The sequence below is a fragment of the Rhinopithecus roxellana genome, chromosome 3, assembly GCF_007565055.1.
Source record: "Rhinopithecus roxellana isolate Shanxi Qingling chromosome 3, ASM756505v1, whole genome shotgun sequence".
NCBI classification, from domain to species: domain Eukaryota; kingdom Metazoa; phylum Chordata; class Mammalia; order Primates; family Cercopithecidae; genus Rhinopithecus; species Rhinopithecus roxellana.
The window spans coordinates 122,815,195-122,834,279 of NC_044551.1; the positions used below are offsets into that span (position 1 = coordinate 122,815,195).

A 19,085-nucleotide genomic window follows, 5' to 3' on the forward strand; every position below is an offset into this window, starting at 1 on the left:
TAAAGCTCCCCTGTGGGACACACCTTTAATGACTCCACCTGGGACTTCACCAATATGGTACCCTCCTTAGCTTCTTTTCCTTCCTTGCCCAGCATCCCACAGTTCCTTGACACTCTTTCCTGGGAGCACTAAATAATCTCTTCTACATGAATCCTCTTCTTACACCCTAATTTTGGGGAACTCAACCTAAGGCACTGCAATCTAAGAAACAAACTGGAACTAGTATAAAGCTTACTGAAAACACTTTGTCATTTTCTTCCGAGAGACCAAGCCATGGATATAACAGTAGCAACTAGACCACTGGAGAAATACATGAATAGCCACAGATTCAATAAAGAACTCTTAAATGTACCTTTCCAAAATATTTTTAGAACTTAAGAAGAAATTTAGTATTATGTTATTTACCCTTTCATAACAGTAATAGCTGCCATTTGTTGAATTATTAGCTGTGATTGTCATTTTTCTTGTGTTTTTGCATCTTATGCTGTTTAGTCTTCACAACAACCCTATGATGGAGGAATTTTCTTTATTTTTCACATGAGTGGAGTGTAGCTCTGAGATCATACAGTTTAGCAAGTAGCTGAACCAGGATTTAAACCCAGGTATAATCTGGCATTACAACTTATAATCTTTCTACTTTATCTCTGTGTTGTTCTTCTGTAAGAACATCCTGAAATACAGTAGGTGCCTATGTTCATTGACTTACTGTTGATTTTCCTCTGTCATTGACAGGAAACTATGAGGCAGTATTTATCCAATGACTTTCATCAAAGAACTTACCCTTTGCAAATACAACCATAGTATTTCAATTACTTCAAAGCGTTAAGATAAGTTTTCTCAAATCTTGTATTTTAAGGACCCCAAGATTTGTCTGGTTTTGGTTATGTCATGAAGACGCCCATTAATGAAGTCATCAACAAGTCACTCGACCAGCTAGTGCAGAAAAAACAGCAATATACCATTAAAGCACCAAGCCTAGAAAGGGATATTATACTCAATACCCTATGGTTCACATATAACTACTTAGATTGTTTAGATAATAACCCTAGCCAACTATTTTTCTGTGGTGGTCATTTCTGGCTTCTGAAGACTGATCATCTTATTACATTCCTATTACCAAATGCTATCAGGAAGCACATTCAGTTGTAATGTATCGTTTATCTGTAACAACTATGAGAAAAATCAACAACATCCAAGCAAGGGTGGCACAAGAAGCTAGAGCCATTTTGCTCTTTGTGATAAGACACAACAACATGTAATTCATCTCAGTCTTTGACACTGAAAGCAGTATAACTCAAATGGATGGCATTGTGCGTGGCTGGCCTTACAAAATAAAAATACCGGATATCTATACAACCTGTAAGCACTTCCTTTAACCCTATGGAAGCAAATGCTTTTCATCCATGGAATAGTTCTACACTTAATGCATACACTGAGTGTTTTCTGTGTGTTTTACCTTAGTAACTATTTGGGTGATAAGACACAATTTGAGAATGAATGCTAATGAAGTTGAATGAAGGAAAGATTTGTTGAAGACAAGAAAGCTGAATGTTTCATCTGTATCTGTTGATTACTTTGGGAGCATCAGAGGTTATTAATTTCCAACTGTTTCTATAAACATGGAAAGTAATTGGATGCCATTATGTGTTGAATTCTGTCCCCCAAAAATATGTTGAGGCCTAACCCCAAAAACGTACGAATGTGGCCTTATTTGGAAATAGGGTCTTTGCAGATGATCAAGGTAAGATATGATCATTAAAGCAGGCCCTAATCCAATATGATTATGCCCTTCTAAAGAGGAGAAATTTGCACACAGAGACAGACTGTACATGGCAGAATGCCATGAGAGGATGAAGGTAGAGACCAGGGTGATGCATCTGTAAGCCAAGGAACACCAAGTAAGGAACACCAAATACTGACAGCAAACCCCCAGAAGTTAGGAAAGAGACATTGAACAGATTCTCCCACAGAGATTTCCAAAGGAAACAACCCTGCTGAAACTTTTATCTCAGACTTGTAACATCCAAAACTGTGAAACAATAAATTTCTGTTGTTAAGCCACCCAGATCTTGGTATTTTCTTATGCCTCCCCTGGGAAACTGATATAGATGTAAAACATAAAATTTAATTATTCTAATGCCTATGTACTCATTAAGATCTTGTCAATTGAAAGTGGCAGAAAACTAAAAAGCTCGACTTTTCCAGGGTTCTAAGTTAGTATTCTCTCCATTCTTTAGGCTGCTTCCTTCTGTATTGGCTCCATTCTTGGAAAGGTGTTTCACTGCACATGGCCAGATGACTGCCAGCACTTCCTGCTAGACATTCTGTCTTTTCAGCAATACCAACTTTTCCTCCCTAGTTTTAACCAAAGTTCCAAGACTATGTCTCACTGACTTGTCTCCATTACTATGTGGTGTTTGGGAGACGACTAATCCAAGACTCTACATCCAGGGGTAAAATCAACATGGCCTGAACCACGTGGACTGAAAGAAGGAAAGACATGAATAGTTGCCAGGATAAAAATCAGTGTGTTACTTTCTAGAACCGGGAGGAATTGGGAATGGGTAGGAAAAAAGCAAAACTGAGCAATTGTCCATTACCTTGTAACTCACCACTCCACTAGTTTAATATGAAACCACAGGAAATTCTTCTCTATTAAAAAGATAACCTGTCTGGGTCCAAATTTATTAATTATGTTAATTTCCACTTCTTCTATCTCTACTCACATTATCTCACTACTGGACTCTCTTAATTGGTATTGCAGCTACATTCTCTTCTCCATATTAAGTTGTAGAAGGTAAATATTGTCAAGCTGAAAGCCTGGCATTCTCATTGATACTGCTTAGTAGGTCTTCAGTCCAGCATGTAAGACCCTATTCACCATCTCAACTTCATTTTCTAACAATACCATATGCAAATCATCCATAGTGTAGTCAAGATGTCCTCATAGTTATGACACACACTGTGCAAATCTCTAACTTTCACCACTTTGATTGTCAAAACTATCTTTTCCTCTCTTTTTTTTTTCCAGACTTATTCTCACTTCAAGGCCCAGTGTACTTCCCAGCCTTCCCATAAGACTCCTCCTGAATGCCACTGGAATGGGTAATGGTCCTCTGAAATTCTAAGCCACTTATTGCCTTTATACTATTTTATCCTCAACCTATCCAACTATACATCATTAAGTATGCTTTTATGTGTATATCTTATCTCTTTTAGTTTCAAAATTATCTCATTGCAGACATATATAAACAGTTATTACCCCCTAAAAAATAGTTGGCAATAATGATCTCAACAATGGTTATCAATTTTTCAAGATAATTGTCTGAAATTTAAAGATACTTATAAGAAAGTGGTACTCTTTTTGTACCACGCTTATGAGATATATAAGTCAGCATGATTATCTCAATGTATTAGAAGAGAATAGATTAAGGTAAATTAAATGGCTTCCTTAAAATTACCCCAATTGTTCAATGTAAGATGGTCATTCAAGAGATAGAGCCTAAATACAAACCCAGTTTTTCTAACTTCAATCTCAGTACTTATTCATTCACCATTTACAATATATTGTTGAGTGTTTAATATGAAGGATACAAGGATGAAAATAGAGTCAATATCCTCAAGAAGCTCAAGATGTTATGTAAGTCACAAATATATAAGTAAATATCATAAATATGCTTCCAGTATACCACTCAATTTCTCTGACATATTAAGAGCTTTTATGAGTCACAGTATGGATTAAATAATACACAGGGAAGTACTATGTATTTTGTCTTCCTGTATCACATAACCCTTAGTGCACACTCAAATTGAGTGAACATGGAACTACTGGAGAGAACAAAAGGTTTGGGTAATTCCCAGGCAAAGACTTAACAGGCCTGCCTAGAATACTGAGATGCAATTCATTTAATCCATGAGGTGAGATGGATAGTGCTAGGAAAAATGTGAATTTGAAGAATTAACTTTTAAAACATTTAATTCAATACTTCTTAGCACTTACACTAGAGGCCTTAGTATATACGTAGAAAGAGAGAATGCACCTTCTACTTCCAGCCAAAATTGTCTACCTTTGTAAGAGCTTAGGCATAGCTTATCAACCTGAAAGAGCAATTATTTTTCTTGTACAAGTATGGTGTGTTATATAAGCAGGAAGTGCTTAATAGTTGTCATATTTTCCTACCTGCTTGCTGTACTGTACTCTGTTGAAAAGCAGAGAAAGTGTTCAAAAAAACTTAGGTTTAAAGACTGCTTCCTATAACCAAATTTAATTCTTTTCTTGGCTCTTAGTGTATTTTTCAGTCTACATTAATATAAAGACTTCATCTCCTAGGCACTGAAAAAATCAGTATATGAATGTTCGAATAGCAGTTAAAGTACTGCAGTTTTGTTGCTGACAATAGCACCAGTGTATTCCAGTGAACTATGTCTCATTCTCTGCAAATGAATGAACAGTATATAATTTTTTAAAAATTTCCCATTTATTAACTAGTCGGGGAAAAGCTGTACCACTTGTGCACACACCATCCTCTTCCATTAGTGAAAATTAAATGAAGGTTATACCCAGAGTTTGTAAGCGAGGATTGACAAAGCAGCCGGGAGAGATGAGGGAGTTTGTGCAATTGAGACTGAGAGAACATTAGCTGATCAAATACTGGTTTCCTTCCCTTTGCATCATTCCCACCTTTGTTACTATTCTTTCAAGATGGTAACTAAGTTCTCACCAAACTCACTGAACTCACCTTACGCCTTTTTTTTTCCCACTTTATCTACTATATGCTTATGAGAAAATCCACAAATCTAGCAAAATATCTTAACATAATATATACATGATTGTACTTGGGTAAGTGATGATCAAGATGGTGTTGTGTGTCTGAGTTTTTTCAGAACTCTTTCTTCTCTCTTTTAGCTCATCATTTGAAAATATTACTTAAGCATTAATTTAAAAATATATACTTTTATTTTATACTTTTATATTGTGCTTTTCCGTAGTTTTGTGAGAAAGGAAATAAAAAAAAAAAAAAAAAAAAAAAAAAAAAAGCTAGCCCCACCAAAAAGGATAAAGATGGAGAAAGCCATAATCCTTCTCCTAATGGATATGCTGTAATCAACAGAAATGTTATGTGGAGCTAGTGTTTCTATTTCTTTACATTTATAGAAAGGTTCAAGACAACTGCTTTTTCATTATCAATTTTAAGTTGCAAACAAGCAGATTACAAACTGTAGGGAGACCATTACCGTCTGGGAGAATTCACGTTTCTCATGTAGGGGTGAAATAAGAACTACATCCTGAGGTTTTTTGGAAAGAAGCCACTTGTCTTTCCCAGGGGTCTGGTGGGGTTTCCTGAGCTTTTTACTGGCAACACTCAAGTGTTGTTTATGGGACCATGCCAAGACGCCATGGGATTGAGATACTCTCATTTGGCTGGCAGGCCTGTCTGGCTCTCTCCTTGGTGCTGGCTGCTTCCAAGGAGCTTGCTTCTCTGGGCTTTGTTTTTAGCAAGACACAGAGAAAAGGGGTTACCCTGCAAAGCCCTTAATGGATTTACATCCCCAAATGAGCTCTTGGCTTTGTTATCCCAAATTGGCTCACCTCCCTATGAAGTTTTTCTAAATTGCCACTGCCTTATAGCACCTAAATTTTATTTTTTCCTTGGCATTTAGCAGGTTTTGTATGGCTTTGAAATTCACATTGTGATTTGGTTTCTACTGAGTCTATAAGCCACTTTAGAGCAAACACCTGAAAATTCTCTTATCCCAACAGTGCCTAAGTTGTAATAAGTCCTTGAAAATATTGTTTGATGATAGGAGTGTTTTCCTGTCTTCTTCCCTGAAAGTGATGCATAGAGTTTTTAAATTATAAGATCCTGTCATATCTAGACAATGTTTAAGATAATAGATTTACATATGTGGCCCACAGTTGGCAAGTATATTATTTTTATATTTCTCTTCCTTTTCCAATAATTACACAAAACCCCCTGTTGTTCTCTGCCTCTCTGTCTCCTCTCTCTGTCTCTTTCTCTCTCACATACACACACACACACAAACGGATACAAGATCACAGTTTCACTCCCAAATATACTCTCATCTTTCAATGAGATCCTAACATTAGAGATCAAGAGCATGGAATCTGAAACTCAACTGCCTCAGATCCTATACCAGCTCCCCTAATTAATACCTACATGACAGTGAAAAATATCATGTGAGCACACGAGGCCAGGCATGGTGGCTCATGCCTGTAATCCCAGCACTTTGAGAGGCTGAGGCGGGTGGATCACCTGAGGTCAGGAGTTCGAGACCAGCCTGGCCAACATGATGACGCTCCATCTCTACTAAAGATACAAAAATTAGCAGGGCATGGTGGCAGGCACCTGTAATCCCAGCTCCTTGGGTGGCAGGAGTATTGCTTGAACCCGGAGGAGGAGGTTGCAGTGAGCGGAGATCACACCATTGCTCTCCAGCCTAGACGACAAGAGTGAAACTCTATCGAAAAAACAGAAAAGAAAAGGAAAATGTCATGTTATGTGTATCTCTGTGCCTCAGTTTTTTTATTGAGAAAATGAGGATAATAATAGAAAGTAACCTCATATTTTGTTGAGTTAATCACATAAAGCCTTTAAAAGAATGTCTGGCTCATCATAAGTAGTATATTAACATTTTTCATTGTTACTACTTTGGGGAATGGTTTAGCAAAAGTGTTAGTCGTCTCAGGAGTCATCAGTTCAGACTTACAAAACATGCAATCTCAACTCATGAGGAAAGTGGCAGTGGTAGCAGAAGCAAGAACCTAACTAGAAAAGCTAGATCCTCTTCTTAATTGACGGAGTCCAAATCACCAACATTTACTTCATTAATGGAAAAGATGTTGGCCAATAAAAAGAAACTAATTTAACTAAATAAGTGTCTTTGGGCTGTGAAGAGCTTTATAAATCCTTACATTTTTGATGTATAACTTGCACAACCTGAACTTTATGTAACTTTGCACAATAACTCCTGAAATTTTATGTTTGGAAAATCTAAGGAGAGGATCTGATGTTGGATACATAAGAATAGAAATGAGTCACAGCAGGATAATGTTAAAAGAAAAGACAATTATTAGGTACAATAGCTTGGTTCTAAAATGATGTTTTCTGTAGCTTCATATTTGTACTATTTCTAGGTTACCCTCATAAAAGGCCTGCCAGTGAATAAAATAGGTCATCTATTGCTCCATATTTCAAATGATTTCAGAAGTGCATAAAGTGATGGCTAAAAGTGGAGTTCCAGACTTGAAGATCACAGCAAATTTTGTTTGTTTGTTTGTTTTGCTTTGTCACCCAGGCTGGCATGCAGTGGTGCAGTCATAGCTCACTGCAATCTCAAACTCCTGGGCTCAGAAGATCCTCCTGCCTCAGCCTCCCAGCTAGCTCGGACTACAGGTACATGCCACCATGGCGGCTAAATTTTTTTTTATTTTAGTAGAGACAGGGTCTCCCTATGTTGCCCAGGCTGGTCTTGAACTCTGGTCTCAAGTGATCCTCCTGTCAGCCTCCCAAAGACCTGGGATTGCAGGTGTGGGCAACTGCAACTGGTCCAAAAGAGGCTTTAGGGCTTGGCTTCTATGAAGCCAAGTGTTTGGCAGTGGTAACTCTGTCTTACTTGAAGGACCCCCAGAATATGTCTATTGATGGGGATTTTTTTTTTACCTGAAACTGTGGAATAAGCCCTAAAGCATGGCTTCCAATGTTATCTAATAACTGACACCTCTTATAAGTTGGTGAACCTGGTCTAGAGCATGCTCCACCATTTGTCCTGGCAAGGATGTATACTGGACTACTTCAATTTTACATAAATAAGGGTAAACCTGGAAGTAGAAAGTTATGTTTACAATAAACTTTGCCTAGAAATCATTCCAACTACTTATGCTACATTTTAAAAAAAATCCCAAAACTTTGTGGCTTAAAGCAACATCAATCATTTATTTTGCTCATGAGTCTGCAATTAGGGCAGGACTTGGTAAGGTGGCTTATCTCTATGAGCACCAGCCGAAATGGCTTGATTGGGACTTAAGGGTCCATTTCCAAAATGCACATGGTTGGCAAGTTGCAGTTGGTGGTTAGCTGGGAATTCAGCCAGGGCTGCAGGCTGAGGGTTTTCCTCATGGCATTGAAAGCCGAGCTTCAAGAAGAAAGGTTTAAGCAACTTGGTCAGAGGGTATACGGCTTCTTATGAGCTTGCCCTATTATATTGCGTTAGTAACTAGGAAAGTCATTAAGACCAGCTCACATTCAAAGGGAGGGGAGTTAGGCTCTATCTTTACTATCCTGCAGAAGTTATCATGCCCATATCTCTACGTATAAGTGAGGCTATTTATGATCTCTCTCTTATATACAGTAATGCATCCTTTATTGACAGGGATACACTCTGAGAAATGGACTATTAGGCAACTTTGTCATTGGGCAAATATCATAGAGTGTATTTACACAAAACTAGATGTACACTTCTAGGCTATATGATATAGCCTGTTGTTTATAGACTGTAAACCTGTTCACCATGTTTCTCTGCTGAATTTTGTAGGCAATTGTAACACAATGGTATTTGTGTATCTAAACATAGCTACACAAAGCAAAGCAAAGGTACAGTAAAAATATGGTTAAAAAGGATTACAAATGATACACCTGTATAGGGCAGCTCCATTATCATTTTATTAGACCACTGTCATGTATTTGGTCTATCACTGGTCAAAACGTTGCTATGCTGTATATGACTGTATCTTAATTGTGATTTCCTAATGTTTCTTTTAGGCAAGTGAATCTTGTTTGATATACCAAAGAGGTATCATTTTTCTGGTTCTTTTTCTGGTCAGCCTTTTTTTTCTATTGACATTTAGTGATAACATCATCTGCATATTTTCACATATGTAAGAAATTGAAATGGCCCCTGAAGAAACTGGATCTCTTAATTTGTTTCTTGCACTTTAATTGCAGATTACAGTTATATTTCCTTAATGAGATTGTGAGCTCTTTGATACCAGGGACAATGCCTTGCTTCTCTTATCTCCAGCACCTGTCAAAATATGTGGCACATACGAGTGAATCCTATTATTTGAATGTAAGGAAACTAAAATGATGTTGTTAAGAAATATAGGATAAAACTCACCAGCTTCACACACATACAAAAATACCACACATACCTGGCATCTTCAGGAAGATGAAGAGCACCTGAAAAGTTGTGCTCTACAAAGAAGGAAGAATCATCTCACTTAGCAGCCACTCCATTCTCCTCAGTATGTTGAAAATAGTATCACATTATAGGTGGTGTATGATATGAAAAGGCCAGGAATCCTGATAATCTGTTGGGTGAACAAAATATATCAGCAGCATTTTGATGAAGGAAATGATATGCTAGCACAAGAGAGAACTGACTTAATCCAGCAGCGACTCCATTTATTTTCAAAGGAAGACTTTTTATCATGTACATCAGAGCTTTAATCTTTTGCTTGTCACTTGATGGTCTGCTCAGAAAACTTCAAATTTATGAATCAAAATGACAATAAGCTTTCTTGGGACTGTCTATTTTCCTGAAATGATCATTTAGTTCAATAAAGATGTATTTAATGCCATTTGATGTGCCAGAAACCATGTTCATCGCGCTGCCTGAAACACTGCCAATCTAATTATTCAGCTTTTTTCACTTAGTAATGTGCATTTATGCTTCTTAGATCTCTTTTCATGGCTTGATTATCTCATTTCTTTTTAGCACTGAATAATACTCCATTGTCTGCTTGTAGCAAGATTTATTTATCCACTCAACTACTGAAAGACAACTTTGTTGCTTCCAAGGTTTTGGCAATTTTAAATAAAGCTGCTATAAATATTTGTATACAGAGTTTGGTGTAGACATCAGTTCTCAACTCATTTGAGTAGATAACCAAAGATCACAATTGCTGAATCATATGGTTAGTTCCATAAGAAACTGTCAAACTTTTCCATAGTGGCTATATCATTTTGCATTTCCATCAGCAGTGAAGGAGAGTTGCTGGTCCATCCTCGTTAACATTTAATGTTGTCAAAGTTTGGAATTTTAATCATTCAAATAAGTGTGGAGTAGTGTCTCACTGTCATGTTAATATGCAATTCCCTAATGACATATGCTGTTGCACATCTTTTCATATGCTTACTTGCTATCTGGATTATCTTCTTTGTTTAGATGTCTGTCAAGATCTTTGGCCCATTTTAAAAATTAGATCATTCACTTTCTTAGTTTTGAGTTTTAAAAGTTCCTTTTTTATTTTGGCTAACAGTTGTGTCTTTTGCAAATATTTTCTTTTAGGCTGTGACTTTCCACACTTTCTTGTCTTTCCCAGGGCAGGGATTTTTAATTTTAATGAAGTCCCACTTATGAATTATTTCATTGATGAATAGTGTCTTTGGTGTTGTATCTAAACAGTCATTGTCATATTCAAGGTCACCTAGGTTTTCTCCCATGTTGTCTCCTAGGAATTTTACAGCTCTGATTTTACATTTTGGTTTATGAACTGTTTTGAGTTAATTTCTGTGAAGGGTGTGAGGTCTAGATTTATTGTTTTACATGTGGATGCCCAGTTATTTCAGTACCATTTGTTGAAAATACTATCTATTCCACTTTATTGCCGTTGTTCTTTTGTCAAAGATCAGTTGACTATATTTATGTGGGTCTATTTCCGGACTCTCCATTCTGTGCCATTGATCTACTTGTCTGTTCTTTTGCCAATACCACACTCTCTTGATTGCTGTAGTTTTATGTGTTTGGAGCTGTGTATTGTCAGCCCACTGATTTTATTATTCTTCAATATTGAGTTGGCTATTCTGGGGCAGTATTTCCACATAAATTTTAGAATCAGATTGTTGATATCTACAAAATTACTTTCCTAGATTTTGATTGAGATTACATTGTATCTATATATCAAGTTGGGAAGAACTGATATCTTGACAATACTGGGTCTTCCTATCTATGAACATGGAATATCTCTCCTTTTAGTTCTTTGATATCTTTAATGAACTTTTAGTTTTCCTTTTACAAGCCTTATGCATATTTAATTAGGTTTATATCTAACTATTTTATTTGGGAGATATTACTATAAATGTTAATGTGTTTTTAATTTCAAATTCTACCTATTCATTGCTGGTATATAAGAAAAAAATTGACTTTAACCTTGTATACTGAAATGTTACTAAAATTGCTTATCAGTTCTAGGAGGGATTTTTCTTGTTGACTCTTTTGAATTTTCTATATACAATCATGTTATCTGCAAACAAAGACAGCTTGATTTCTTCCTTTTAAATCTATACTTTTTAAAAAAATCTTGTCTCACTACATTATCTAGGACGTTCATTACAATGTTAAAAAGCAGTGGTGGGAGAAGATATCTTTGCCGTATTCCTGCTCTTGGAGAGAAAACTTCAAATTTTTCACCATTAAGTATGTTAGCTGTAGGTTTCTTATAAATGTTGTTTTTACAAGTGGAAGCTATGCCCCTCTACTCCTAGTTTACTGAGAATTTTTAATCATAAATGGGTACTGGTGCTTGTGACATGTTTGTTCTACATCTATTTATATCTTCATATGATTTTGTTTTCTATAGTCTTTTAATATGATAATCATATTAATTGATTTTTGAAATGTTCAAATAGACTCACATTTCTGCAATAAATCTCACTTGGTCATGTTGTATAATTCCTTTTTTTTTTTACATTGTTGGATTTGATTTGCTTATAATTTGTTGAGAATTTTTGCATCTATGTTCATGAGAGGTGTTGGTCTATAGTTTTCTTTTGTTGTAATGTAGTCGTTTGAGTTTGATATAGGAGAGTGCTGAGCTCATAGAATGAGATAGGAAGTCTTTCCTTGCTTATATCTTCTGAAAGAGATTTCAGAGAATTGATTTAATTTCTTCCTTGAATATTTGGTAGTTTTCACCAGTGAACCCATCTTGGTGCTTGCATTTTGGAAGATAGTTAACTGTTGAGTAAGTTCCTTTAACAAATATATTCAGGTCTATTTAGATTATCTATTTATTCTTGTGTGAGTTTTGGCAAGCTGTGTCTTTCAAAAACTTGATCCATTTCACCTAGATTATCAAATTTGTGGGCATGGGCTTTGTTCATAATATGCCTTTATTATCCTTTTAATGTCCATAGGATCTGTATGTCTCCTCTTTCATTTCTGATATTATTAATTTGTGTCTTCTCGCTTTTTTCCTTAGTTATTCTGGCTATAAACTTGTTAATTTTATTGATCTTTTCAAAGAAGCAGCTATTAGTCTTACTGATTTTCTGCATTAATTTCCTGTTTTACATTTTATTGATTTGTGCTCTAATTTTTAAAATTATTTCTTTCTTCTGCTTACTTTGAATTTAATTTGCTGTTCTTTTTCTAGTTTTCCTAATGTGAAAGTTTAGATTATTAATTTTAGAACTTTCTTTAATGTATGCATTTCATGCTATAAATTTCCCTCTAAGCACTGCTTTTCCCACATTCCACAAATACTGATAATTTGTGTTCATTTATTTTTACTTTCTCCTGAGATTTCTTTTATGACCCACATGTTACTTAGAAGTCTGTTGTTTAATCTTCAAGAATTTTGGAATTTTCCAACTATCTTTCTATTATCGAATTGCAATTTAACTTTACTGTGGTCTGAGAGCAGATATTGTAGGTTTTCTATTCTTTTACATTTGTTAAAGCATGTTTTATGACCCAGAAAATTGTCTGTCTTGGTAAGTGTTTCCTATGAGTTTGAGAAGAATGTGTGTTCTGTTGTTTGATAATGTTGTCTATAGATGTCAATTATATCAGTTGGTTGTTAGTACTTTTGAGTTCAACTATGTCCTTAATGATTCTTTTGCCAGCCAGATAGGGTTTTTTGTTTGTTTGTTTGTTTGTTTTGAGACGGAGTCTCGTTCTGTTGCCCAGGCTGGAGTGCAGTGGTGCAATCTCAGCCCACTGAAACCTCTGTGTCCCAGGTTCAAGCGGTTCTCCCGCCTCAGCCTCCCGAGTAGCTGGGGCTACAGGTGTGTGCCACTACACCCGGCTAATTTTTTGTATTTTTTTAAATAGAGTCGGGGTTTCACCATGTTAGCCAGGATGGCCTAGATCTCCTGACCTTGTGATCTGCCCTCCTCGGCCTCCCCCAGATAGGGGTCTTAAAGTCTCCAACTATAATAATGGATTAATCTATTTCTCCATGCAGTTCTCACATTTTTTTTCTCATGTATGTTGATGCTGTATGTTAGGCACCTACACGTTAAGGATTGTTTTATCTTCTTGAAGTATTGACCCCTTTAGCATTATATAATGGCTTTTTTATCCTTGATAACTTTCCATGAAGTTAGTTGTCTAAAGTTCATAGTTAATATAGCTATGAACACTTTATTTTTATTAGTATTATCATAATATATATCTCTCTATCCTTTTACCTTTAATCTATATGTATCTTTATATTTAAAGTGGATTTCTTATTGACAACATACAGTTGGGTCTTGTTTTTTTTTTTTTTTTTTTTTTTTTTTTTTTTAATCTACTCTGACGATCTCTGTCATTTAATTGGCTTATTCAGGCCTTTGTTGTTTAAAGAGATTATTGAATAGCCGGGCGAGGTGGCGGGCGCCTGTAGTCCCAGCTACTCCGGAGGCTGAGGCAGGAGAATGGCATAAACCCGGGAGGCGGAGCTTGCAGTGAGCTGAGATCCGGCCACTTCACTCCAGCCCGGGCGACAGAGCAAGACTCCGTCTCAAAAAAAAAAAAAAAAAAAAAAAAAAAAAAAAAAAAAAAAAAGAGAGATTATTGATATAGTTGGACTAATATCTACCATATTTGCTACTGTTTTCTATTTGTTGCACTTGTTCTTTTCTCCTATATTTGTCATTTACACTTTTTCTGACTTTTGCTTTTTTTTTTTTTTTTTTTCCCAGAGGGGGCCTCACTCTCTCACCTAGACTGGAATACAGTGTCATGATCACAGCTCACTGCAGTCTTGAACTCCTGGGCTCAAGTGATCCTTCCACTTCAGCCTCCCAAGTAGCTGGGACTACAGGTGTACACCACCACACCTGGCTAATTTTTTAAATTTTTTGTAGAGACAGGTTCTCTGTTGGTTTCCCAGGCTCTTCTGTTATTTTAATTGAACATTTTATATGATTTTATTTTCTCTTCTTTCTTAGTATATAAATTGTCCCCTTTTAAAAAACTTTTTAGTGATTTCCCTATCACATTTATAACTAATACACGTCCAGTTTCAAATAACACTATACTACTTCATGGGTTGTTCAAGTAACCTATAATAATAAAATATTCTACATTTATCACTCTTATCTCTTGTATCTTTGCTGGTTTTTATTTCACTTGAATATATATGTTATATATTACATACATGTTTGCATGCATAATCAAATACAGTGTTATATTTGAAGCAAACTGTTTTCTGTTAGATTAGTTAAGAAAAAAGATAAAAGTTTTCATTTATTTTCACTTATTTATTCTTTGATGATCTTCCTTTCTTCACGTAGATACAAGTTTCTGACATATCATTTTCCTTCTCTTTGAATAAGTCTGTTTAATATTTCTTCCAAGGCAGGTCTACTGGCAAAACATTCTCTCAATCTTTGTCTGACATAATCCTTATTTCTCCTTCACTTTTAAAGAGTAATTTTTCAGAGTACCTAACTTTAGGTTGGTAGTTTTCTCTCTCACCACGTTAAATGTTGCATTGCATTCTCTTCTTACTTGCATGGTTTCTGCATAGTCAGATATAATTCTTATCTTTGCTTCTCTGTAGTTAGGGTATTTTTCTCCCTGATTTCTTTCAAGGTTTTTTTTTTTAAATTTATCTTTGATTTTGTAAAGCTTGAATATAATAAGTCTAGGTGGTTGAGGTTTTTTTCTCTTTGGATTTTGTTTTGTTTTTTGTTTGTTTGTTTGATTTATCCTGCTTTGTGTTCTCTGAGTTTCCTGCATCTGTGTTTGGTGCCTGACATTAAACTGGGGAAAGTCTCAGTCATTATTGCTTCAAATATTGTTTCCGTTCCTTTCTTGTTTTCTCTCATTACATCATTTGTAGTTGTTCCACAGTTCTTGTTTCCATTCATGTTCCATTCAACTCATATTCTGTTCTTGTTTTTTCACTTTGCCTTTCAGTTTTGGAGGTTTCTATTGTCATGTCCTTTAGCTCAGAGATTCTTCCCTCAGCCATGTCCAATAATATACTAATGAGCCCATCAAAGGCATTCTTCATCTTGTTACATTTTTATTCTATCTCTAGCATTTTGTTTTCTTTTTGTAATTTCAACTTTTATTTTAGATACAAGGAGTATTTGTATAGCCGATCCTTTCTTAGAATTTCCATCTCTCTGCTGACATTATCTATGTGTTCTTGCATGTTGTCTACTTTTTCCATTAAAGCCCTTAGCATATTTAATCACAGCTTTTTTTAAAAAAATTCCTGGTCCAATAATTCCTACATGACTGCCATATCTGACTCAGATTCTGATGCTTTTTCAGTTTCTTCTATGTGTTTATAATGCGTTATAATCTTTTGTCAAAGGTGGGCACGAAGTACTGGTTAAAAGGAACTGCAGCAAATGGCCTTTAGCAATTTAATGGCAAGATGTCAGGGAAGGAGACACAGTCTATAGTCCTAAGATTAGGTCTCAGCTTTTTTGTGGCGCCTGTACCCCTTCTCAGTCTTCATCTTGCTTCAGGTGGGACAGAATGCCTAGTGGGGGCTGGCTGGAAGTTGGATTTCCCTGCCCTATGTTAGGCTCTGATAAAATAGTTTCTCCTGAGGACAGGACATGCTAAGAAGAAGAGGATGCTCTGATGTATTTCAAAGTGGTTTCTTTTCTACTCCCCATGTCAGAAGCACAAGGGAATTTTTCTCTGCTCTTCACTATGAGGACCTGATAGAGCTCCTGGAAATACAACTCACAAAGTTTCTCTCTCTCTCTCTCTCTCTCTCTCTCTCTCTCTCTCTCTCTCTCTCTCTCTCTCTCACACACACACACACACACACACAGTCTCTCTCACACACGCACACACACATACACACACACACACACACACCTGAGTTCCCCTAGTGTTTTTATCTCTTAGATTTGTCTACAAGGAGCCTCCAGGGTAATTTTTCAATTACACTTCAGGTTTTCCTACCCCAGCTTTGGTTCCTGTGGAAGATTCTACTCACGGCCTCACTGTGGAAAGTTGTGATTCTCTGCAGCCACCTTTCTGTTTCTTCCATTTTAAGGGTAACAGTTCACCCTGTGTCCTCATTTCCCTGACAGATCTAAGACGAGTTGTTAATTTTTCAGTTTGTTCAGCTTTCTGCTTCTTGTTAGGATAAGGTTGTGACTCCTAAGCTCCTCACAGCCTGAACTACAAGCCAGAAGTTCTGATTCATTAGATCTATAATGACAAATATCTGAATTCCAACAAAAGAACCAGGCACTTAGATACTTTGACAGCAATAGCTATTGAAATACAAGTTTTAAGTAAATTCTGGTCTTTGAATACCATCCGTTTAGTAAATGTTTGAAGGATATATTGGGAAGAGTTTGGGCAACCTTTTCACCTGAAGAATACATGAATATCTTACAAAGGTAGACATTCAATTAGAAGAGACAGAAAAAAAAAGAAAAAGAAAAAAAAGAAAATTGTGACTTCTGTACCGACTGATGCCAACACCATCATTTCTTTTATTTCATAAAGCTAATGTTTGAGTCTTTCCCCATGGTTTTCATCTCTATGAAAAAAGTACTATTGATGCCTAAAAGCTAACATGAAGAATATGTACATGGGTGCTTGTACTTCTAACCACCGGGAACGGAGTGTGTTATCTTTTAGGGAAAAGCTGTTTTATTGTTGCAGTCGTTGTGACTGGTATTGAATCCTTGGGAGCAGGCAGCATGTGGCACAGCTTGACCTTTCAGATCAGTCAGATTAAGAACATTATATTTTCCACCCAGTCAATGCAGGGCCTATGGTTAATGATTACTTAGAGCCTAAATCCCACAGCTGATTTTCTGTCATTTGGAAATGATCAGAGCCCATGTCCAGCAAAATCTGGCAGTGACATTTTTGGCAAGCTCTTTCAACAGCAGATGCTTTCAGGAAAGACAGAGGGCAAATGGGGATGAGGGGAGGAAAATCCTATATTTCATGTAAAATTTATTTTGCTTCTAGGTTAATCATGCACCTTCATTCTTTCAAAGTGATGTGTTGATACTGGTGACTTTTAGCATGGTAATATATTACATGTCATTATTAGGATAAAATGATATTATCTGCTTGCTTATTCTAATTTCATAATTGCACATTCTCTTTCTATTGAAAAATAGCGTTCATTGTGAGAAGAGCACTAAAATAACTTCAACACTTCAAGCAACAACTTTTTCATTAACATTCATCATAATGAGTTTCATATGTCACTAAAAAGAGAAACCTGAAAGGCCTATCTTTATTAAAGTAGAGAAGAGAAGATAGAAAAGTAGAATCAAGGCGAGGAGTCATATAAAGAAAATAAAGTGAATTTCCTTCCAATAGCAGTGTCTGGTAAATATTCCCTCCCACTGTTCATTGTTTCTGCTCTTGTTCTGGCTTTTTTTCCCCCCTCTCTCCTTATCCTTCTTTAAATTCAAACTGTAAATTCTGGTATAGAGTAGACAGCACTGTATGTCTACTAGACAAAGGGCCTGGGCTGAGTTGGGGTTGACTAATGTTTCTAGCCTGCAAGATTTTCCTTATGGCTCTCATTAGGCACTACACCTTGTGCCACAGAAAGCCAAAAATAGGCCTTGGTGACCTATGTTTCCCTATATGTAGAATGTGATCCAAAAATGTAATGCATACAAGTAGATCTCTGATCAAAACTGCAAAAGAGCCAGAGTTAACTTTTGGTCCTGCTAATTCTATTTTTCTCAACTTTTGCCTTTTTATTTTTTATTCAATCACACAGGGCCCTGATAGTGGCCTATTTACAGCTATGCAAATCTACTAATTTCACCTAACAACACTCTTAACCAAGTACTCCATTCTCCAAAACTAAATATCTGTTGCTCATCCAACTCATCCACAGTCTAAATTCTGATTATTCTGAGTTCTGTTATTGTCAACAATATGTTTATTATATTCTATGATTATACTCCTATACATCAGATTATGAATGGCTGATAGATAACACTTTCTAAAGTATCCACATGTAAGAGAAGTACCTATTGATCCTTTTGTAGTTCATAAACAGGATGATTGGGTTTTCATATTTATTGCGAGATGTGCTTTCCTCCAACCTTGTTATGATGTTGATCCATCTGATGTGAACTTAGGGGAAAAAAAGAAGTATCTATTGGCATAAATTATCATTGAACAATAAAATTGCTAAATTGGAAGATAAATAGTACACGTATCAAACACTTGATAATTCTTCTCTTTTGCCTGCTATATGTGATATAAGTGGCTATATTAAAGTTGCCTAAAAATGTGAAAATAGACAGCAGAAGGCAATAGAAACTTCCATAATTGACATGTGGCTTCCATCAGGTCCAAGGGAACTGCTTGACTTGTCATCTCCCAGTAAGTGGGAAGAGAAGGAAAATACATAGATTATTTGACTCTCGTCCCATTGACCAGACATAGTTTTATGGCCACACAAATTACAAAGGAGGCTGGGAAATATACTTTCTAGCTAAAAAAACATATTACTAAATGAAACTGCCACATTTTAAAAGAATATGATCATTACATTATCAAAGAATAGGAGAGTGGTTAGTGTTAGACAAAGGCACTGGCAAACTAACTGGTAAAATGAATAGAGAATTTGGTCCAGAAGACAGTACCATAAGATGGATTTGATGTTGCTTAAACAGTAGTACCTGTGAAGCTCTGATTCATATACTGACCGCAACCTTCCGTGGTTATTTCTTGAAGTAAGCCCAAGAAAGGCTTTACTTGGGTACTACCTCATGTACCACAAAAAGCAAAGATAGAAAATATGTTCCCATCAATTTTGTGGATGACACAAATGTGAGCAGGGAAAGGCCTTCACAAGATAAGAGAAGTGAAATTACAGAAAATCTGGGCAG

The 19,085-nt window shown here is 36.1% G+C and overlaps 1 pseudogene; it reads left to right on the forward strand.

The window, feature by feature from the left end:
* The first annotated feature begins 18,224 nt into the window (after positions 1-18,224).
* Positions 18,225-18,320, forward strand: LOC115896724 (annotated as a pseudogene).
* Positions 18,321-19,085: the final 765 nt, after the last annotated feature.